Source organism: Ailuropoda melanoleuca, chromosome 5 (assembly GCF_002007445.2).
Source record: "Ailuropoda melanoleuca isolate Jingjing chromosome 5, ASM200744v2, whole genome shotgun sequence".
Lineage (NCBI taxonomy): Eukaryota > Metazoa > Chordata > Mammalia > Carnivora > Ursidae > Ailuropoda > Ailuropoda melanoleuca.
Genome location: NC_048222.1, coordinates 84,961,545 through 84,981,497, shown reverse-complemented (window position 1 = coordinate 84,981,497; position 19,953 = coordinate 84,961,545). Strand labels below are relative to the sequence as shown.

The following is a 19,953-nucleotide window of genomic DNA, read 5'->3' as shown; positions in this document are numbered from 1 at the left end:
CCTTGAAGAACACAGGAATTAGGGTAGGGATGCCAACTCTGATGCAGTCCAAACTCTGCATTTAACTTCTGACTCCCCCAAAACTTAACTACTAGTAGCTTACTGTTGATCAGAAGCCTTACTAATAATATAGTTAATCAACACATATTGTATATGTTATATATATTACATATTGTATTCTTACAATAAAGTAAGCTAGAGAAAAAAATGTTGAGAAAAAAATTTTAAGAAAATCATAAGGAAGAGAAAATACATTTACAGCACTGCAGTGTAAAAAGTTCACACATAGCCAATGTGCCTGGTGGTCCCGCAGGTCTATCTCTTGCTTCCAGTGTCTGGATGGACAGACCCAGGAACGTCCCTTCTTCCACCCTCCGATCACCCTCCAATCTCTTTTCCGTTTATAACCTTTCAAACCATCTTCTCAGCCATCCTCTGCCACCAGGACCAGCCAACACTGTTTTTTGAGTTTAGTTCTTTACTGCCGATGAACTATGTGTCAGAAGTATTCCACCTGGCGAACATGCACTGGCAGGCCCCTTATACCTACCTCTCTCTGGGCTTCTATTTCCAATGTGACAATCTGGCTCTAGAGGGCATGAGTCACTTCCTCACGAAGTGACCTAAGAGAAGCACAAGGGCACCCAACATCTCTTGAAGAAGCAAAACCAGCATGGCAGCCTCACCCTCTTCCAGGATGTGCAGAAGTAGTCTTATTGTAAGCACGCTATGAAGGCGCACACACAAGTTGTGTCTTTCCATAGTGTCAGCTTTATTCAATCATAAAGCAAGGTTAACATAATTGCAAAGCAGCCTCAGGATTTCAAACTCAATGACATGTCGCTCTGCATTTAACTTGGCTTCATACACGTCACACAAAGCAAAGGACCATGTAAAGTCACACCACAAACAATATACAACAAGGAGTAGGAAGCTAACAAACTCAACTCGAAATCAGTCCATGAGCGTGCAGTTGAGATGAGGCCTCCGTCAGGTCAGGCAGGCTGGTTTTGGCGCTAGCTGGTCTTAGCACACCGCCTTTGGCTGCTTGACATAACACATGGCTTGACATGAGTGGTTCCATCTTGCTCTCTACATCCATGTGTAAGTAGACCCACACAGTTCAAACCCATGTTGTTCAAGGGTCAGCTGTACTATTTTTCTCCAATTAGTATATAAAGACTTCCAAGATGATATTACTCGTCTTCCTTCATTCCTTTCACCTAGAAAATTCTCATGTATCAATGACCATTTAATCTGGCCCTTCCCGGTGTATTTACACTGTAGTCAGGCAATGCTCAGAAGGTCAGCAATATCTAGCTGGTGTCCTCTCTTAGGGGACATCTTCATACATAACTATATTTGAAAAAAAAAGTAGATTTCATTAGCTCACATTCAGGCCAAATGCTATCATTACAATATGCAAAGTAGCCTCTCAAACATTCTTTTCTGTCTAAGTTAAGGCTTAGGCAGAAACGGAGCTGAGATTTATGCCTACAAATCTCAAGTTCAAAATTATGGTTCCCATGACAGTCATAACTTACCCTCAAGCACACAGGCAGTATTTTTAGTTGTTAGGTTAGAGTAGGAATGTTGCAGCCTAAAAAATATGTGTGATATGTTCAGATTACAGCTAATACAAGATAGGCTAATTTCGATTTCCTTTACGCTAAGGTTGTTTATATTTATACCTAAACTGATTCACTTGAGTGTGATTTTTGCACTTAAAGGAATGTGCATTTCAAATTCTAGGGGGCAATAATTACTTGCAAATTTAAATTAAAGTAGTTAGGGCTTAAAATAGGCAGTGCTTGAGCTCAGCACTCGATGACAGGTAGTGGGAATAATATAACCTCAGAGCACATTCAAATATTTAAGTTAAGGAGACTCAGAGGAAGGAAGGCTGTCTTGTTATAAGGAAGGAGAGAAGCCTCAAGGTTAAAATAAACCATGCGGGTTAGTATGTGTATTACATTCTGTGTCCTCCAGGCACATTCATACAAGTAATTCATCTAAATGCATTCATGTATTTAGACTCATTCTCTAAAACAGAGCATAAGGTGGATATGAACATTTAATCTTGAAAACCAGCATGTAATCATGTGCCTGGGCCTGAAAATAAATTCCCAAGAAGAAAGGAGAAACAGGATATGAGACAAAAGGAAGCCATATATATTTAGCCTCCCCCTTCTGTTTGGATTTCTCAGGTACTGGTGGCTACTTTGGGAAAACTGTGAGTGGATTGGCTTCAGTAGATGGTTAAATTATCTGAGTCAGTCTCAGGCTACACTGTAGAATGTGCCTGATATGTGGCACTTTGGGGCCTTTACTCTTAAAGAAATGTAGGTTTCTGAAACAATGTTTAGATATCCAAATTCTTCTTTGTCCATAAATATTATATATTTATATATGCAAAGATATCAAAGTAGGCTCTCTCTCTCTCACACACACACACACACACACACTAGGGTTTTGTTTTGGGTTTTTTTTCTTCACTTAAAATCTGAGCTATATGAAAACATTGAGTTCTGGAAGGCAACACTGGGTACAAGATTACTTAGGAGCGATAGATTTGGAATAATTTTTAAGTGGACAGGAAGTGTGGAGGGAGTTATTTAAAACTTAAAACTAGAGGCTCCTGGGTGGCTCAGTCGGTTAAGCGTCTGACTCTGGATTTTGGCTTAGGTAATGATCTCAGGGTTGGGAGACCAAGCCCCGTGTTGGGCTCCATGCTGGGCATGGAGCTTACTTAAGATACTCTCTCTCCCTCTTCTTCTGCCCCTGCCCCACATTCTCTCTCTCTCAAAAAAAGCAAAAAAATAAAAACAAAACAAAACAAAACACTTTAAAACTAACATTTTACATGGTCTGTCCCTCAGCTTTGGATTTCCAATGATCAAAATCATGGGTTTTAGAAAATAAAATTTGTTTGAAGTGAACCAAACTTCTGAGATTGGATTAATACAGTAAACTAATCACATGTACACATCTGTTTTCCGAATTTCCATTAAGTGGAAGATATATTTTAAATTATTTATTTTCACACGCACGCACGAGACAGCATGCTCACAAGTGGGGGAAGGGGCAGAGCCACAAGTTGGGGGGAGGAGGCAGAGCCACAAGTTGGGGGGAGGTGGCAAAGGGAGAAGCAGACTCCCTGCTGAGAAGGGAACCCCACTTGGGGCTTGATCCCAGGATCCTGGGATCATGACCTGAGCCAAAGGCAGACTCTTAACCAACTGAGCCCCCCAGGCACCAGAAAGATATATTTTAAAGTAGTGGTTCTCAAAGTGTGGTTCCCTGAGCTAACAGCATCAGCATCACCCAGGAACTTATTAGAAATGCAAATTTCTCCTGCCTCTCTCTGCATCTACAGGAACACTGGAGGGGAGGACCCAGAAATCTGTTTTAGCAAGTCCTCCAGGTGATTCTGACACAGATTAAGGTTTGAGAATCCCTGGTTTAAAAAGAATAAATCCAGATTAGCCTCAAAACAGAAGAAGGCACCATCAGAAAAAAAAAAAAAAATTGGATACATTTCTGAGAAATAGAAGGCACACTGGATTGGATACTCAAAGCAACAATACAAGAGAAAACTAAAATCTTATCACATTTGGGAGAAAATGTCTACTAGGGCAGAAGCGGTTCGGGGAAAAGATTACCTTATTAAAGAAAAGTAGGGGGGCGGGTTTCAGGGTTGGGGCTCTGAGAAGCCCTTGGTGATTAATTTAGGTGGCTGCCTTGGAACACCTGGGCAGGGCTGACCCCTCTCCTGCATCCCTGAGTTGCTCCCGCACCCCACTGATGCCAACTCCCAGGCAGCTGTGGCCTTTATTACAACAGAGGTTTGGGGCTGTGCCAGCAAAGCAGGACTGGGCCCCAGGTGGCTACTGATGGGAAAGATAAATGACCCCATGCCAAGGACATGTGGCTGTCTCTCCCCAGAAATATTTTATCTCTCCCCAACAAACATTACTGACAAAACAAGGTAATCTCTACAGATAGGCAAGCAGGGATTCTGAATTTAAGAGGTGAGCAGTCAAACAAGAATTAAAATTACTCGAAGGGAGTCCACACCATGAGAGGAGCACCAAACTCAGTAAGCAGAAGACCTAATAAAACTAATAAAACTAATAAAAATAAGCTAGTAGAGCAATCAGTAAAGAACACCAGAATCCGTTACATTCATCAGGGATTGCAAATGGCGGTGCAAATGGCAACTAAAAGTGAACTGAAGATTAGATTTATTTTTGTTATATAAGGAAAAGAATGAAGGGCACTAGTCCAGGCTACTGTAGCATTTCATTGATGCCATCGGAACCCATCCTCTTTCCATCTTTCTGCTCTGCCATTCTTAAAGTGTTGCTCTTGTTCTGATGGTTGCAAGATAGCTGCTGAAACTCCAGACCACATAACTGCATCCTCTGAATGAAAAGAAAGGAAATAAAAAGACAGCACCAATGAACTTGGCCAGAATTATAGTCTATAGCCACATCCAGGTGCAGGTATTTATAGATTACAACACCTAGAATAGAGAGAGGCAAGGTTTTTCACCTTCAGAGTAAATATCACATAAGAGTAATTAGTATATTTGGAGAGATTTAAAAAGATATTGCATCTGTGATAAATTTTAAATGTAATTGACAAAATCAAAACTCAGTCGATGAATTAAATAGCATAATAGACAGTGCTGAGAAGCAAATTAGTGAGTTAGGAAACCAAACCAAAGGATGTTAGAAAAATTCCCAGAAATTTAGAAATTTAATGAATTTAAAGCAGGAAAACTGAAAAATATTCATGGAGGAATTCCAAAGAACAAAAGAAAAAAAAATCAAAAGAGCTCCTACAGAAACAAATATGCACTCATATTAGCTGAGAATAAGCCCCTCTATTGTCTGTCCTTTCACTCTGCAATCACCAAGTAAACAGTGCTCACCCAGAATCCAAGACTACTGGGGTTGATTAAAGACTTCCACCTTTAAGCTGATACCTGCAACGATGTTGTTAATACTTAGATATGATTTGAGCATTGATAGAATAGGAAATAAAGCCTAAATGAATGCTTTAGCTGATTTCTAACACATGGTGTTTCTCCTACCACAGCAAACAAAATAAAATTTATGACATGAACCAGAGAGACGTAGCCATCCCTAGGTTTGGCAGACATTAAAGCGAACAAAAGTACACTAACAGGTAAAAAACAAAGTAATATAAAAAGATTTAATAGACTTAGACTGACTATGGCAAAAGAAATGAGATCTTGCAGTATTAATATTAGACCAAATAAAATGAAAGAAAATGACACTTACTGGTTTAAAAAAGGAACATATTTGACATTTTTTTAAAAGATTTTATTTATGTATTCGACAGAGATAGAGACAGCCAGCGAGAGAGGGAACCCAAGCAGGGGGAATGGGAGAGGAAGAAGCAGGCTCATAGCGGAGGAGCCTGATGTGGGGCTCGATCCCAGAACGCCGGGATCATGCTGAGCTGAAAGCAGACGCTTAACCGCTGCACCACCCAGGCGCTCCGAACATATTTTACATTTATGAAAGGTATAAACTGGAAAGAATATATAACAATAGTAAACGTTTAGGTATTTATGAACACAACTCTGAAACCTATAAAGCAATAGCTAATCGAAAAACAGTAAGAAATGGGAAATTTTGATGCATCTCTCTCTCGGAAATAGACCAAGTAGAAAAAAAGGTAGTAAGTTTGATCTATGTGTTGATCGTATATATTACATATTTTCCTTCTCTTTTCCTCTTAATATCAATAAAAGCTAATAATTTGGAAAGATCAATAAAATAAACTTTTTGACAAGAAAGTAGAAGAAAAGACACAAAATAAACAGCATTGGAAGTTAGAATGTAGCATGCCTCAGTTATAAAGATTTTTTAAAATATAAGAGAAGATAAAATATAATTTTGCTCCAATAAATCTGAAAATCTAGGTCCAATAAACAATTTGTCATACATACGGATTCAAAACCAGGTAAAAACATTAATACTATAGGGGCGCCTGGGTGGCTCAGTCATTAAGCGTCTGCCTTCGGCTCAGGGCGTGATGCTGGCGTTCCGGGATCGAGCCCCACATTAGGCTCCTCCACTATGAGCCTGCTTCTTCCTCTCCTACTCCCCCTGCTTGTGTTCCCTCTCTCGCTGGCTGTCTCTCTCTCTGTCAAATAAATAAATAAAATCTTTAAAACAAACAAACAAACAAAAACATTAATACTATAAAGCAAAAACCACAAGAAAATATAAAAGACAAGAAACAAAAAACTCCCCAGAAAGTATGCCAAGATTAGGATATTTTTAAGGCAAGTCTATCAAACAAAGAACAAATCATTCTACATCACATAAAACAGTCTAGAGTGTAGAAAAGTACGAAAAACTTGGCAGTTAATTTTTTTTTTAAGATTTTATTTATTTATGTGACAGAGAGACAGCCAGAGAGAGAGGGAACACAGCAGGGGAGAGGGAGAGGAAGAAGCAGGCTCCCAGTGGAGGAGCCCGATGTGGCACTCGATCCCGAAACGCCGGGATCATGCCCTGAGCCTAAGGCAGACGCTTAACGACTGTGCCACCCAGGTGCCCCTTGGCGGTTAATTTTGACACCAAAGCTGGAAAACACAATACAAATAAAAATGTAGGCCTATATCATTTCTAAATATAGATTAAAATCATAAATAAGACATTCGAATATAAAATCCATCCCTCTGTGCATAAGTGGGGTTTATACAAAGAGTGTAAGGTTGATTCACAGCACTAAAGGGCAATTTGAGAAAAACAATCATTAAACTTGGAGCCAGAACTACCTTCTAGTCCTGGATCATGCAGACCACTTGGCTATCTGAGCTATGGTAATGTTTATCTTTAAAATCCTTTCCACTTTAAAAATAAATGATGAAAAATAAGATTTTAGAGAATGGGGAAGACTATTTTATAATATTATTATCGAGGATCATAAAGTTAAATGCTTTAAATATTCATCTGTGTAAAGATCAAAGTGCCTCGTCAGTGACAGGTGTAGGGTCACTCCTGAAACTTTAATGAAATGCCAGGATTTCTGAGGGAGAAGAATAAGAATCAAACATCACTTACAATACGCTGATAGTTAAGAAATAATTATAGTTAAAATGACTGGGTGGTTCAGTCATTAAGCATCCGCCTTCCGCTCGGGGCGTGATCCCAGGGTCCTGGGATCGAGCCCCACATCGGGCTCCCTGCTCTGCTGGGAGCCTGCTTCTTCCACCCCCACTTCTCCTGCTTGTGTTCCCTCTCTTGCTGGCTGTCTTTCTCTCTGTCAAATGAATAAATAAAATCTTTTAAAAAAATAATTACAGGAGGTAAGTAACTAGGCTGGATCTATAAATTAGCAAGAGCTAACTCAAGCTCATAACCCTCAAGAGTGAACCCACAAAACCCAGCTGAGTCTGAACACCCATAAGTCAAGCAATTTAAGTCAAGCACAGAGAGACAGAGGCACAGAGAGAAATAGCTTTTTTCTCTGACACCTTCTAATGCTTCCGGGTTATTCCTCTGTAGCTGAGCTCTAGGAGATGTTGGTGGTGAAGTATTTTTATGCAACTTTACAAAGCATCACGACATCCTGTGACATCCAACAGATGGGATATTATGCGACCAATAAAAATAAAGTTGATAAAGGATACAAATATATCTTTAAAGAAAATGCCTCTAAAACAATGTGAATATTTTTAGCAAGCAGAAAATAAAATTGTAAATACAGTGTGATACCACTTTATTAAAAAAATAAACACATAATTATATAGATAATGACATATGTATTATTATTATATATGTTATTTATATATATCTATCATATATATATGATACATAGCATCTATATAAGCCTTGGGTCCTCAACATCTACAGCCATCTGGATTCACTTTCCTTTAAAAAAAAAGAATAATGTCTTCAATTTTTCTAAACTTTCCCTTTCATTGATCATCCACTTCTGCATATATCCTCCTCTTCTGGCATCATCTTCTTTAAGGGTGGACTCTTCTAATCTCATCATTCCTGGGAGTATCATTAACATAAGGCTGTTAAGTGTGAAGATTTTCATTAACCGTTGAGGCTTACAGAGGGGAATTACCATAGCACTACTTAAAACTAGCTAGAATCAGGGGAGGTTTGCCTATTGCGAAAGCATTGTGGCACTGCATCCAGAGTAGATGGATGGAATAAATACTATATCGAAAAATTGAATCCAATTTAAAATTCAATCCAAAGTCAGGTATATGGTTAGGAAAGTACTCCAAAACAATAGGAAAGAAACATACTCCTTTTTTTTTTTTTTTAAGAGAGAGTGGAGGTGGGTGAAGAAGAGGGAAAGAGAGAATCTTAAGCAGGCTCCACACCCAGCATGGAGCCCAGCGCCGGGCTGGATCTCATGACCTGAGCCAAAATCAAGAGTCGACTGCTTAACTGACTGAAACACCCAGGTGCCCCAGAAACATATTTTGTAATAGCATCAAGACAACCGGCAAACTATCTCTTTTTTGTGAACTATTTTTTAATTAGGTTAGATTCCCCATCGCATATTGTATTCCAAAATAAATCTAAAATGGCTCAAAGATTTATATATATATATAATTAAAACATTCAATGTTAAGCAATAATAAAAGTGAACACTGATAAAATCTTGGAGTAGGGGAAGGAATTTCTGAAACATGAAAGAAAAATTGGGTTCCTCAAAAGGAACAGGCAAGTAAACGCAAAAAGTTGTTCAAAGGAAATAATTACACAAGAAAACAAAGGTATATGTAAAATGGTGCTTGGGGTAGTGTTGCATATAAATCTAAATATGTGAGGGATGCGTGGGTGGCTCAGTGGGTTAAGCACCCGACTCTTGATTTCGGTTCAGGTCATGACCTCAAAGCCCTGTGATCGAGCCCCATGTCAGGCTCCAGGCTCAGCGGGGAGTCTGCCTTGCCCCTCCCTCTCCCTCTGCTGCTCCCCTGCTTGTGCATGCTCTCTCTCTCAAATAAATAAATAGATAAAATCTTAAAAAAATAATAATAAATAAATCCAAATATGTGAGCTAATTTAAACATCCATCAATGGGATTTAGTGAAATAAATTCCAGTTCTTCCATATATGTTACATTTAAAAATAGTATGTGTTTATATTTATTGATATGAAAAGACATTCACAAAATGTTAATAAATGGGAGGGGGAATTATTACAAAACAGTATAAATATATATATATATATATATATATAAAATGGTATAATTTTTTTTCATGTTCAAACATAAAAGTAAAATTGCATCATTTCCTCGTCACAAAGCTTCCTATGGCTTCTTAATACCTACAGAACAGCCTGACTTCCTAGCATAACATTTGAAGCTCTTTACATCAAAGGCTTCTTTTCCTGCCTCAAGAGAATGTGCTTTATTCACACAAATCTATTATCTTGTCCCAAAGGACTGTGTGCTGTCACATTTTCATGGAGCTCATGCTGTTCTCTCAACCTGGAAGGAGAAATCTTCCACATTTGCTTCTTGAGGAAATTCTCCTCATGCCTCAAGTCTTTGCTCCAATGTCACCTTTCACTGGAAACTAGCACTAAGCGCTCGCCCACTCCTTCCCTACATTCTCACAGCACAATATTTAGACCTTTTTAATACATCGGCATTTTTGACAAGCCTCCTCCACACACAGTACTGAGTTTAATGCTTGTAATAGAGTCTCCAATAAGTGTTTGCTTAAATACAAGGCTTATAAAATTGTAATTATTTGAACAATTTCTCAAACAAGATAAAAAATTAAATAAATCTATCATTTTTTGGCATTTCTATTTTTACTAATTAAAGAATTGATAGAAATAAACAAAACAGTGCATAAAAGTGCCTCATAATTTGACTTCAATACCCCCAAGGCAACCTCTATTAAGAATTTAGTGTACACACCCTTTCACAATTTATTATATGTGTGCTTCATTGTTCTATAAAAGTAGCATCTTAAAGGGAAATTGTTTATCAGATTAGCAAGATTCCTCTCCCTAACCCTCCCATCAGAAAAATGTAGAATATTAATTTTCCTCAAAATTCTTCCTGCTTCTTTCTCATATTAGACCAGCATGTGCTTTTAATTTTACTCAGCTCCACCCATAAATCCTCAATTTGCCAGGTGCTTTCATGATACGGAGGCAATAATTCACGGTGACTCCGCTGGTCTATCTGGACCTGTCCGTCTGTCTGTGTGACTCGGGCCTCTCACCCCATCTCAGAAGCTCAGTTGGGCTGACCTTTGGGCATTCTATTCCTAGGTTTAAGTGGTCCCATGAAGCCTTAATGATGTCCACACAGAAACTGCACAGCCACTACCTCCCAAGCAGTATCTTAACATTTTGCAGAAATTGAACTTGGCTGGGGAGCAAATCCAGGGTCTTCGGAGCTCTGCTTCCCACAATGTTTGTCACTGGTCCCTTACATCTCTGGACTTCAGTATCTTGATCAATGAGGGATTGGACGGACAGCATCAGCAAGTTTCAAACTATCCTCCAAATAGTGTTGGGACCTTGAGAACATGCCCCCCGAGGCCTTCAATAGAAGGAGAAGAGAATTATTTCGTAGTAATTAATTAATAGAAAATCATAGCTACTCAGCCAACTCTCGCATCTTCGGAATTCCTAAAACTGAACAAGAAAATGAAAAGCGGCATCTCTAGAACCCCCATGGTGCGTGGCATACAGGTGAAGTCAAGTATCGATTTGTGGAGGAATGGAACTGAGGTGCCATCAAGGCTAGTTTCTAAACTGGAATCTTTAAACTTGAAAGCGCAGACTTTTACTATTGTTGTTTCCCTTTCTCTCCACACGCCTTGAGAGGAAGCTTTCTCACCAGCCCAGCCTCATCTGAGTATTCTGTTTCAAAGCTTGAGGCAAATAATGAACTAGGAAGAGCCCTGGATTCGAACAGGCAGGGAACCTGAATCGGGGTCTTGGGGCTGCCACTAAATTTTGACCTTGACCAAGTCACTTGCCTCTCTGGGATTATCCCTTTGTGCAACCATTTATCAATCAGTTTGCAGCACTGACAACACACCGGACACCAAACCAAAATTGCTGGGAATGCTACGATTCATATGACCGGGTCCATTCTCCTGGAGCTCAGCTGGAGAGAGCGGAAGGCAGAGAGGCAAATACACACAGACATGGAAAAGTCAGCGGGACAGCCTTGAGATTGTGTGACCACGGGACTGCCAAATCCCTTTCAAACCCCAGAAGTGTACAGCTGTGTGGAAAGGAGGTCACTAATTGGTTCATGATCTTAAATACTGTTCACATTTCCTCCTCACATCGTGGAAAAATAGGGATAGAAGTTACAAATGTAATGCGCGTTGACTAGCACCTTCTCCAAAATATCCCTGCCACGCTGGTCTGAAACTGCCACCAACAATCAGACGACAGAGGTGGGGCTCCATCACCAGTATCTGGCACATGGGAGGGGCTCAATAAATATTTGTTGAATTTGTGACTAAGTAATGGCAGAACAGGTCTGGGCAGAACAGGACCGAGCGGAGGAACCTTCCAGCTTTTTTTCTATGGGTATGGATTTAGGCAAAGCTCAGACACAGAAAATGTGACTGTGGGGACAAGAGTGGAGTGTGCAAGTCACTCCTTGGGACATGAAGTTGGGCGGTTGTCCCTCCTGCTGTGTTTCCAAAGCTGATTTTCCAGCAAAAGGAAACTAATCGTGATGGTGATGATTAACTCTGCAAGACTGGAGATAATTACAGTCCTCAGAGAGGTATAAATGAATGCTTTAGCCTCCGACAAAAAAACACTTTTCCAAACACGAACATGTCTTCACGTCAAGCAGGCATTTCTCAGACCTCTCACTCGGCATAGACGTTACTTTTCGGCAAATCGTTAACAGATGTCTGTGAGTTCCGGGCGTGTAAAGGAAGGAGGCATAACAGAATCTTCTGCAGCGCGCATCACCTCGCTTGCTTGTCCGGTGACATTCTGGGCTCCCAGGTGTGGCCTCAAAGCGGAAGAATGTTCCGGCAGGACGGAGGCACCCAGCAGCTGGCTGCTGAGCCGATTCAGAGCACAGCTGTCTGGCTCAGAGGACGCCAGAGAGGAAGAACGCTCCGCCTGCCGCACAAGTCAGCTGGGGTATCTGCTATTCTTGCAAATTGGTCTATATTAAATACGTAATTCAAGGGCTAAAATTAAAGCCAAGATAAGCCCACAGTTTCTGGAGCAGTCTTCAAACATTCCAGTCATAGCTGCGCGTCTTTTAATACAGCCAGCCATCTTCGGAGGCTCAAAAGGAATTTCCTCTAAGCAGAAAAGTCTGAAGAGAGTTCTTCAAAGATCCTTGAGGGAAACTCACTCTGATGGCAGGAAAGGAAAGTTCAAGATGCCTCAGAGATTACAGGCATGGAACAATACTTTAGACTGTCAGGGCAAGAGGAGGTCATGTTTGATGATACCTAATACAGTCTTGGGTTAGAAATCCTGCTCAAAACTAAAAGAGCAAGAATGCTATTAAAGGCATAAACTTGGAAAGCAAGGACCCAGGAACATAAGTACATATACAGAAAACACTATGGGGCGCCTGGGTGGCTCAGTGGGTGAAGCGTCTGCCTTCCGCTCAGGTCATGATCCCAGGGTCCTGGGATCCAGTCCCACCTTGGGCTCCTTGCTCAGCAGGGACCCCGCTTCTCCTTCTGCCTGCCACTCCCCCTGCTTGTGCTCTCTTTCTGACAAATAAATAAATAAATAAAATATTTAAAAAAGAGAGAGAGAAAACATGAGCTGCGTGAATGTATATGTGCTTATATATTAATGCAGGGGTGATGTCCAAAATATTGAACTAGTCTAGCAGCAGACGATGATCAGCTGTCCCATCGGTTTGGAACTAATGGGTTTCGGGGATATGGAACTTCTGCTACTAACACTGGGACGGCCCTGGGCAGCTGGGGTATTTGGTCAGCCTAGGCAAGGGCGCTAACCAATCTGAAGAGACATCAGCTATACACACCCCTGTGGCCTGGTGAACACTCTGTTTGATCGCTCATCCTTGATGTCTGAGCATGTTTGCACTAGAGGAACCCTGGGAATCAAACAGTCCTGTATTTTCTTCCCCTGAATTTCTCACACTTTCTCCTGCCTCTGTGCCTTTGCACAAACTGTTCTCCCCACCTGGAAAATCCCTGACCAACATCTGTAACTTCCTGCCAGAAGACCTCTCAACCCTTCAAAAACTGAATTATATACATCTCTGAAGATCTTCCTGAGGACTCTATATTTACTTCTATATGCAGAATTTGAGGGAAAATGGGAAGCAGAAAGGCAACTCCAAAGAAGCAAGATCCTTCATCTCAATTACTTAACGAACAAAGAAGAATCAGTGAGCATCTCTCAAATCCCCACCCCCAAATTCTGAATCAAAGTAATTTTTATCACAGTTGGTGGTAGTCTCCAGGAAGCCGCTAAAAGCTATTATGGGCTTTTGTGCAAGCTGCCAGGGCCCCAGGCGGAGCAGAAAAAATCTGAATCCAAAGGGCACCAGCTGGCTCTGTTAGCAGAGCACACGGACTCTTGATCTCAGGGTTGTAAGTTCGAGTCCCATCTTGGGTTAGAGATTACTTAAAAATAAAAATCTTAATGGGGTGTCTGGGTGGCTCAGTCGGTTAAGCGTCTGCCTTCGGCTCAGGTCATGATCCCAGGGTCCTGGAATAGAGCCCCACGTTGGGCTCCCTGCTCAGGGGGGAGTCTGCTTCTCCCACTGCCTGCTGCTCCCCCTGCTTGTGCTCTCTCTCTGTGTCAAATAAATAAATAAAAACTTAAAAAAATAAAAATAAATAAAAATCTTAAAAAAAGAAAAAAGAATCTGAATCCAGTGATTTTAGGGACAATAATGAAGACCCACTATTTCCGCAGGTCTGGGCCACAGTGCTGCTAGTAAGAGAAATACTCTTCTTCAGCTTAGGTTACGCCCTGATGTCTCTGAGGAAATAATTACTCTGAGTTCTTGAGAGGTGTAATTAGTTAATAAGGCATCAGCTGTCCGAGAAGCCGTCCTAGGTGGGGAGACTGAACTGGTACTGGAGGAAATTTCACACCTTCCCCTTCTCCCAAGGCCCGCCGCCCTCCCAACTACTTGAGCTGGCAGGAATCAGGAAAGAGCAGAGTTGAGCATTCTCCTTCTGTGGAAGGTAGCAGAGATAACCCAGAGAGCACAGGAGTCACAGGTGTGACCTGTAGCTAGAACCAGGTCAAGGAAGGGGGAACACCCAGAGAAACTGGATCAGTTAGGGTCCCAGCAGGAAGCAAACAGCATACTCATAACAGGGAAATCCAGAGAAGGTTCGATGAAAGGTCTATTTACAAAGGTGTGGGCAGGGTGTAGAGAAACCACAGAGGATTAGTGTTAACTCCTGGGGCAAAGTGGGGAAATGGTTACCAGGATCTGGAGACAGAAAATGCTGAGCAGAACGAGCCATATGACAAGAGCTTGACACCTGTGATGGCAGGACTCAGCCAGGGGGCCAGTGACAAGGTGGGAGAGAGGCCAGCTCTCTCGCCAATCTCTTGCTAACGCTTCCCTTGGGACCAATGGGTAAGGAAGCCATCCACATAATTGAAGGTCAACTCCTGGTGCACAAGACAGAGTGGAAAAATGTACGGAAGGTCTGGAGGACAAACAGAAGGCGTCCAGCACATGGACACTCACACCGTGAAAGCCTGCATCTTGTGTTCATGTCCTGCAAATGCACAAAGAAAATGCCAAACCCTGGGCGCCTGGCTGGCTCAGTAGTACAGCACACAACTCTTGATCTCAGGGTTGTGAGTTCAAGCCCCACAAAGGGCATAGAGCCTACTTAAAACCAGAGAAGAAAAGAAAATTCCAAACTACAGTTGACCCTTGAATAACACAGGTGTGAATTGCCAAGTACACTTACATGCGGATATTTTTCAACAAATACTGCACAGTACTGTAAATGTGTTTATTTTGTCTTCCTTATGATTTTCTTATAAACAATTTCTTTTCTTCGCTCACTTTATTGTAAGAATACAATACATAATATATACCACATACCAAATATGTGGTAATAGACTGTGCATGTTATCGGTAAGGCTTTCAGTCAATAATAGGCTATTAGTAGTTAAGTTTTGGGGGAGTCAAAAGTTATATGCGAATTTTTGATTGCATGGGGGTGGGGGATTGGTGTCCCTCCACTCTCACGTTGTTCAAGGGTCAACTGTATTTAGAACTTGAATCTTGGCAGTGGCTAAGAGCATTGGTGAGACTGCCTAGATCTGTGGCAAGTTGTTTCACCCCTCTAAGACTTGGTTTACCCACGTATAAAATAGGCACAATAGTAGTACATATTCATAGAGTTGTCGAGATTCAGCAAAGCATCCAACATAGTGGATGGTAAATAGTAAGTGCTTAATAAATGTGAATGTTAATTTTCCATTTATCACTATCACTGGGTTTTGCTACATATCATATATGCCATGCCATTTAATGTTTTCCTATTGAAGAGGCTAAAGGGTCAAGGGAACAAGGGGAAAAATAAAAAAGTCTTCTCCATTCCACTCTCTGGCACGAAGAGAGGGAGGAGTCACCTGACCTCCAGATGTGCTAAAACACAGAGGCCATTGTGTCAGCCAAGAAACCCAGAATGTCAGATACTAGAGAATGTCTGCAAGAGAGATGGGTAAAGCCAAACTTCCCAACTGGCTCGTGTAGATTAAAATATCCATCCCCAGGAAAAGGTTGGGAGGTTCCTACATTCCTATTATACTTAAAATAGGAAATAGACCAGAAAAATGAAATTGAGTTTATGTAGAACAATGTATGCATTACACAGAGAAATGGAAACTCTTCAGCAACTCAGTGGTGATCTTAGCGTGTGTCTGAGGGCGTGAAGAATACAGGATACCTCTGACGACAATAAAAGTCATGGTCTGCATACGCTTTCTTTTATGTAACTGGTTGGTCACAACTTACGTGCATTGGGAGAAACTGATGCCACTCAAATGTTCTCGATGTTTTGGAAGTGCAGGATTTCCTCTCTATATCCCACCACAAGTATAATCCTTTATGGCAAAACTTTCTATTTGACAACCTGACATCGCTAAGTTAAAAACAGAGAATTAGTATTGGCAAGTTAATAGCATTCTATGGATCCATGAGTCACTAAGTTCAGTGTCAGGTAAGAATGCAGGTGCAGAGAAAGCAGAACACAGGTTCCACCAGGGGAATTAGAATGAATTGGGAGCAAACAAAGGACTAACACCAAAAAAATGCATGATAGAATCCCCAGACTTAGCATTTTAGTCTCTCCTTATCTTACCTGTTTTGATTCAAGAAACTTGCTAAGACATTGGTAGGCTATGGACTTTTTTTTTTTTTTTTTTGGATAGTTGGTGGTTTTCAAGTTTTTTTTTTTTTAATAATAGCTTTCCTGAAATACAATTCATATACCATACAGTTCTAGTATACAATTTCAAGTGTACAATCCTGTGGGTTGTTTTTTTTTTTTTTAGTATATTCACCCTTACATACAACCATCAGCACAAATTTAGAACATTATTATCATCTCAGAAAGAAACCCCACACCCTTTAGATATCACTCCTTTGTCCCTGTCTTCTCCTTTTCCCAGCCCTAAACAACCACAAATCTATTTTCTGTCCATATGGATTCATCTATTCTGGCCATTTCATGTAAATGAAATGATGTAATAGAAGAGCTGCTGTTGACTCTCTTCTCTCACTCAGCATAAGGTTTTCAAGGTTTATCTGCAATGCAGCATTTATCAGCACTTCATTCTTTTCTACAGCAGAATAATAATCCGTTGGAAAGATATACCACATTTTGCTTATCCATTCATCAGCTGATGAACATTTGGGTTGTTTCTACATTTTAGCTAAGACGAATAATACTATAAACATTCATGTACAAGTTTTTGTATGGACATGTGTTTTCATTTCTCCTGGGTACATACCTGGGACTGGAATTGCTGGGTTATATGGTAACTTTATGCTGAACTATTTCAGAAACTACTAGACTATTTTCCTAGATGCCCGTAGCAGTTTACATTCCCATGACTCCTTCATCTTTTCTACCACCCTTATAATATAACTATTAGAGTGGTAACCAACTTAATATCTAAGTGAAAGTACAAAATACTGGGTTGATCCTTAATCCAGTCACATCCACGAATAATTCTTCTCCAGAATACAGACTCTGTTCTCACTTCCCCATCTATTCCTAAATGTATGCTGATCATCAGTAACAAGTCACAGGGAATCTTCCAAGGATTGTAGTAAAAATGGTAGTAAAAACTGGCTTGTCATCTGTAGTATCCCTATGAGATGAATTCATTTTATTTATTTTATTCTAAAAAAAAAACACACACAAGTGAAATAGAGAGGAAGGGCATGGCTATTTCCATTAAGCTAATCAGGAAACAGAAACACAAGAAAATTTATAACTTGCCCTAGGACACGTCTAAGTGCTGATGCCAGGGTATCACATACTTCAAACTCTTTCCTCCGGTTGGAATGATAAGATATTAACATAAAAAATAACAATGCCAGGTGTATGTGCTATGAGTCAAATGGATGATAAGAGCCAAAAATATAACAAGAGTGTTGTAAAAAGTGAAAGCAGATGAGGATAAGGGTATACTAGGAACAAAGGAGGGAGACACAAGGGAGATTTCCTAGAGGAAAAGGGAAAGTGGCACTGGAGCTCGGCCTTGGGGAATGTGTAGAAGTTTGAGGGTTTGACAGGTTAAGTTGCTGGCCAGCAAAGCAACAAGACCAACAACTTGGAAAACACAAACAGAGCCAGGGAATAATGGGTAGACCAGTTAGAGTGCAAAATACTCCTTTACATTGAGCTTAGAAATAATAGGTTAAGGGTTCAAATATACATATCAAATTAAGAATCTAGTCTTTATTCAGTAGGCAGTAGAGAAAATTCGACAAAAATTTTATGAAAGGATTTTCATGATCAGTGTGGTGCTTTAAGGATACTATTGTGGCAACCAAGAGGATTCTGGAAACATGGTAAAAGGATACATAATGGGAAGAGAAACACTAGTTAAAATACTATCATAATAACCCAAGTGTAAGATAACAAATATCTATATCAGAGGTTCTTTTTTATTTTTAAAAAGATTTTATTTATTAGAGAGAGAGAGTACACGCACACACAAGCAGGGGGAACGCCAGGGGCAGAGGGAGAAGAAGATTCCCCACTGAGCAGGGAGCCCAGTGAGGGACTCCATCCCGGGACCCTGGGATCATGACCTGAGCCGAAGGCAGATGCTTAATCGACTGAGCCACCCAGGTGTCCCTATATCAGGGGTTCTTTACCAGGGCATATATTACTCCCCAGGAGATATTTGCAATGTCTGGGGACAAAGTCGGTTGTCACACAGTGCAGAGTCCTTCTGACATCCACTGGGTAGAGACCAGGGGCGCAGCTAAACACCCCACAATGAACAGAAGGACACTCTACAACCAAGAGTATCTGGCCCATAATGTCAATAGCGCCAAGGATGAAAAAACCTGGTCTAAGTTAAGGTAGTAAACAGTGAAAGTAAAAGCAAATGACAGATAATAGAATTATTTTCAAGGCAGAAGTGATAGGGTTTGATGATTGATTGTGTCTGGAGGCAAGAGATAGGGACTAGGTGGTTTAAAACATGCTTGGCAAAACTCTAGTAACAGAAACAAAAAAATTGTAAGAAATTAGGAGGAGGAGGAAGGAGGAGTATAATGAGTATATGTTTTGATCTTCTCCATATCCTTTTCTTCTCCTCAAACTGTCATGGCATTTGAATGGGGAAGATCACACCCACAACCCGTCTACAAGTGGTACTTTTCTGATCTAGCTCCAGCCAATGAGGCTCCACCATAGACTTGGCCTTACCGAATGGTTCTCTAGGTGAGCATGTGATCCAAGCAGACCAATGAGAGTTCTTTCTGAATTCTGCATATGTCACCCATGAAGCCAGCCTGCCTGAGAATGAAAGAGAGAGACAAACCAAGAAATAGACTCTTACTATATATAGAGAACAAACCAGAGGTTTGTTACCAGAGGCGGGGGCAGGGGTGGAAGGATGGGTGAAATAGGTGATGGGGATTGAGGAGGGCACTTGTTGTGATGAGAACAGGATGTTGTTTGTAAGTGTTGAATCATTATATTGCACACCTGAAATTAATATTCCACTGTATATTAACTAACTGGAATTTAAATAGAAACTTTAACAAAAATTAAACAAAGGCAAGGAGAGCAGAGTAAGAAGAGATAGAAAACCAGAGACAGAGAGTGAGAGAGAAACAAATTTTAACGGATATCATTTAGGTTCCTGGATCTAGCTATGCCTGAAATACAAGATTCAGATTTCCCAGTTAGATCAAGCCAATACATTTCCTACTTTGCTTAAACTAGTTAGAGCTGGATTTCTAGTTCTTTCAAATGAAAAAGTTTTAGCTAATAATGAAAGAATGAGATTAGTTTTCAATGTGTTAAAAGACGGAAAATTTTTCCGTGAGAGAGCAGCTAGAATTTACAGAGCTAAGTTAAATTAAGCAATGTATTTTGGAAATTATTTCCTTAGAGGTGACAGATGCCAGAATAGTCATGACCCGTTTGAAACAGGCCAAAGATAGAAAGACTTGGTATTTCTTTTCCAATGTATAAGAAAACAAAAGGAATCATAAGTTATTAAGAAGTCTAATAAATTGTGATCATTCAGAAACAGCAATTTTAATTATTAGAAACTGGTTACTTAGGAGTTAATTTGAACTCTTTGTAGTTTCATCACGTGTAGAATAGCTTCGGATTTGTTCAGTTCTGGGCTAGCAATTGTTAATCATTTGCCTATTTGCTCTTAGATTTCTTTTCTCTGCTTCTCCTGCTCTGTTCTGTACCACAGAGGTTTG

The 19,953-nt window shown here is 40.4% G+C and overlaps 1 long non-coding RNA gene across 1 annotated transcript in view; it reads right to left on the bottom strand.

The window, feature by feature from the left end:
- Positions 1–751: 751 nt before the first annotated feature.
- Positions 752–19,953, bottom strand: part of LOC105236377 — a 55,576-nt gene continuing 36,374 nt past the window's right edge. Inside the window, exons 5-6 of the long non-coding RNA XR_004625786.1 lie at positions 18,938–19,027; positions 752–1,356 (exon numbers count right to left, since the gene is read on the bottom strand). This is a non-coding gene — a long non-coding RNA (uncharacterized LOC105236377). The remainder of the gene's footprint in view (positions 1,357–18,937; positions 19,028–19,953) is intronic.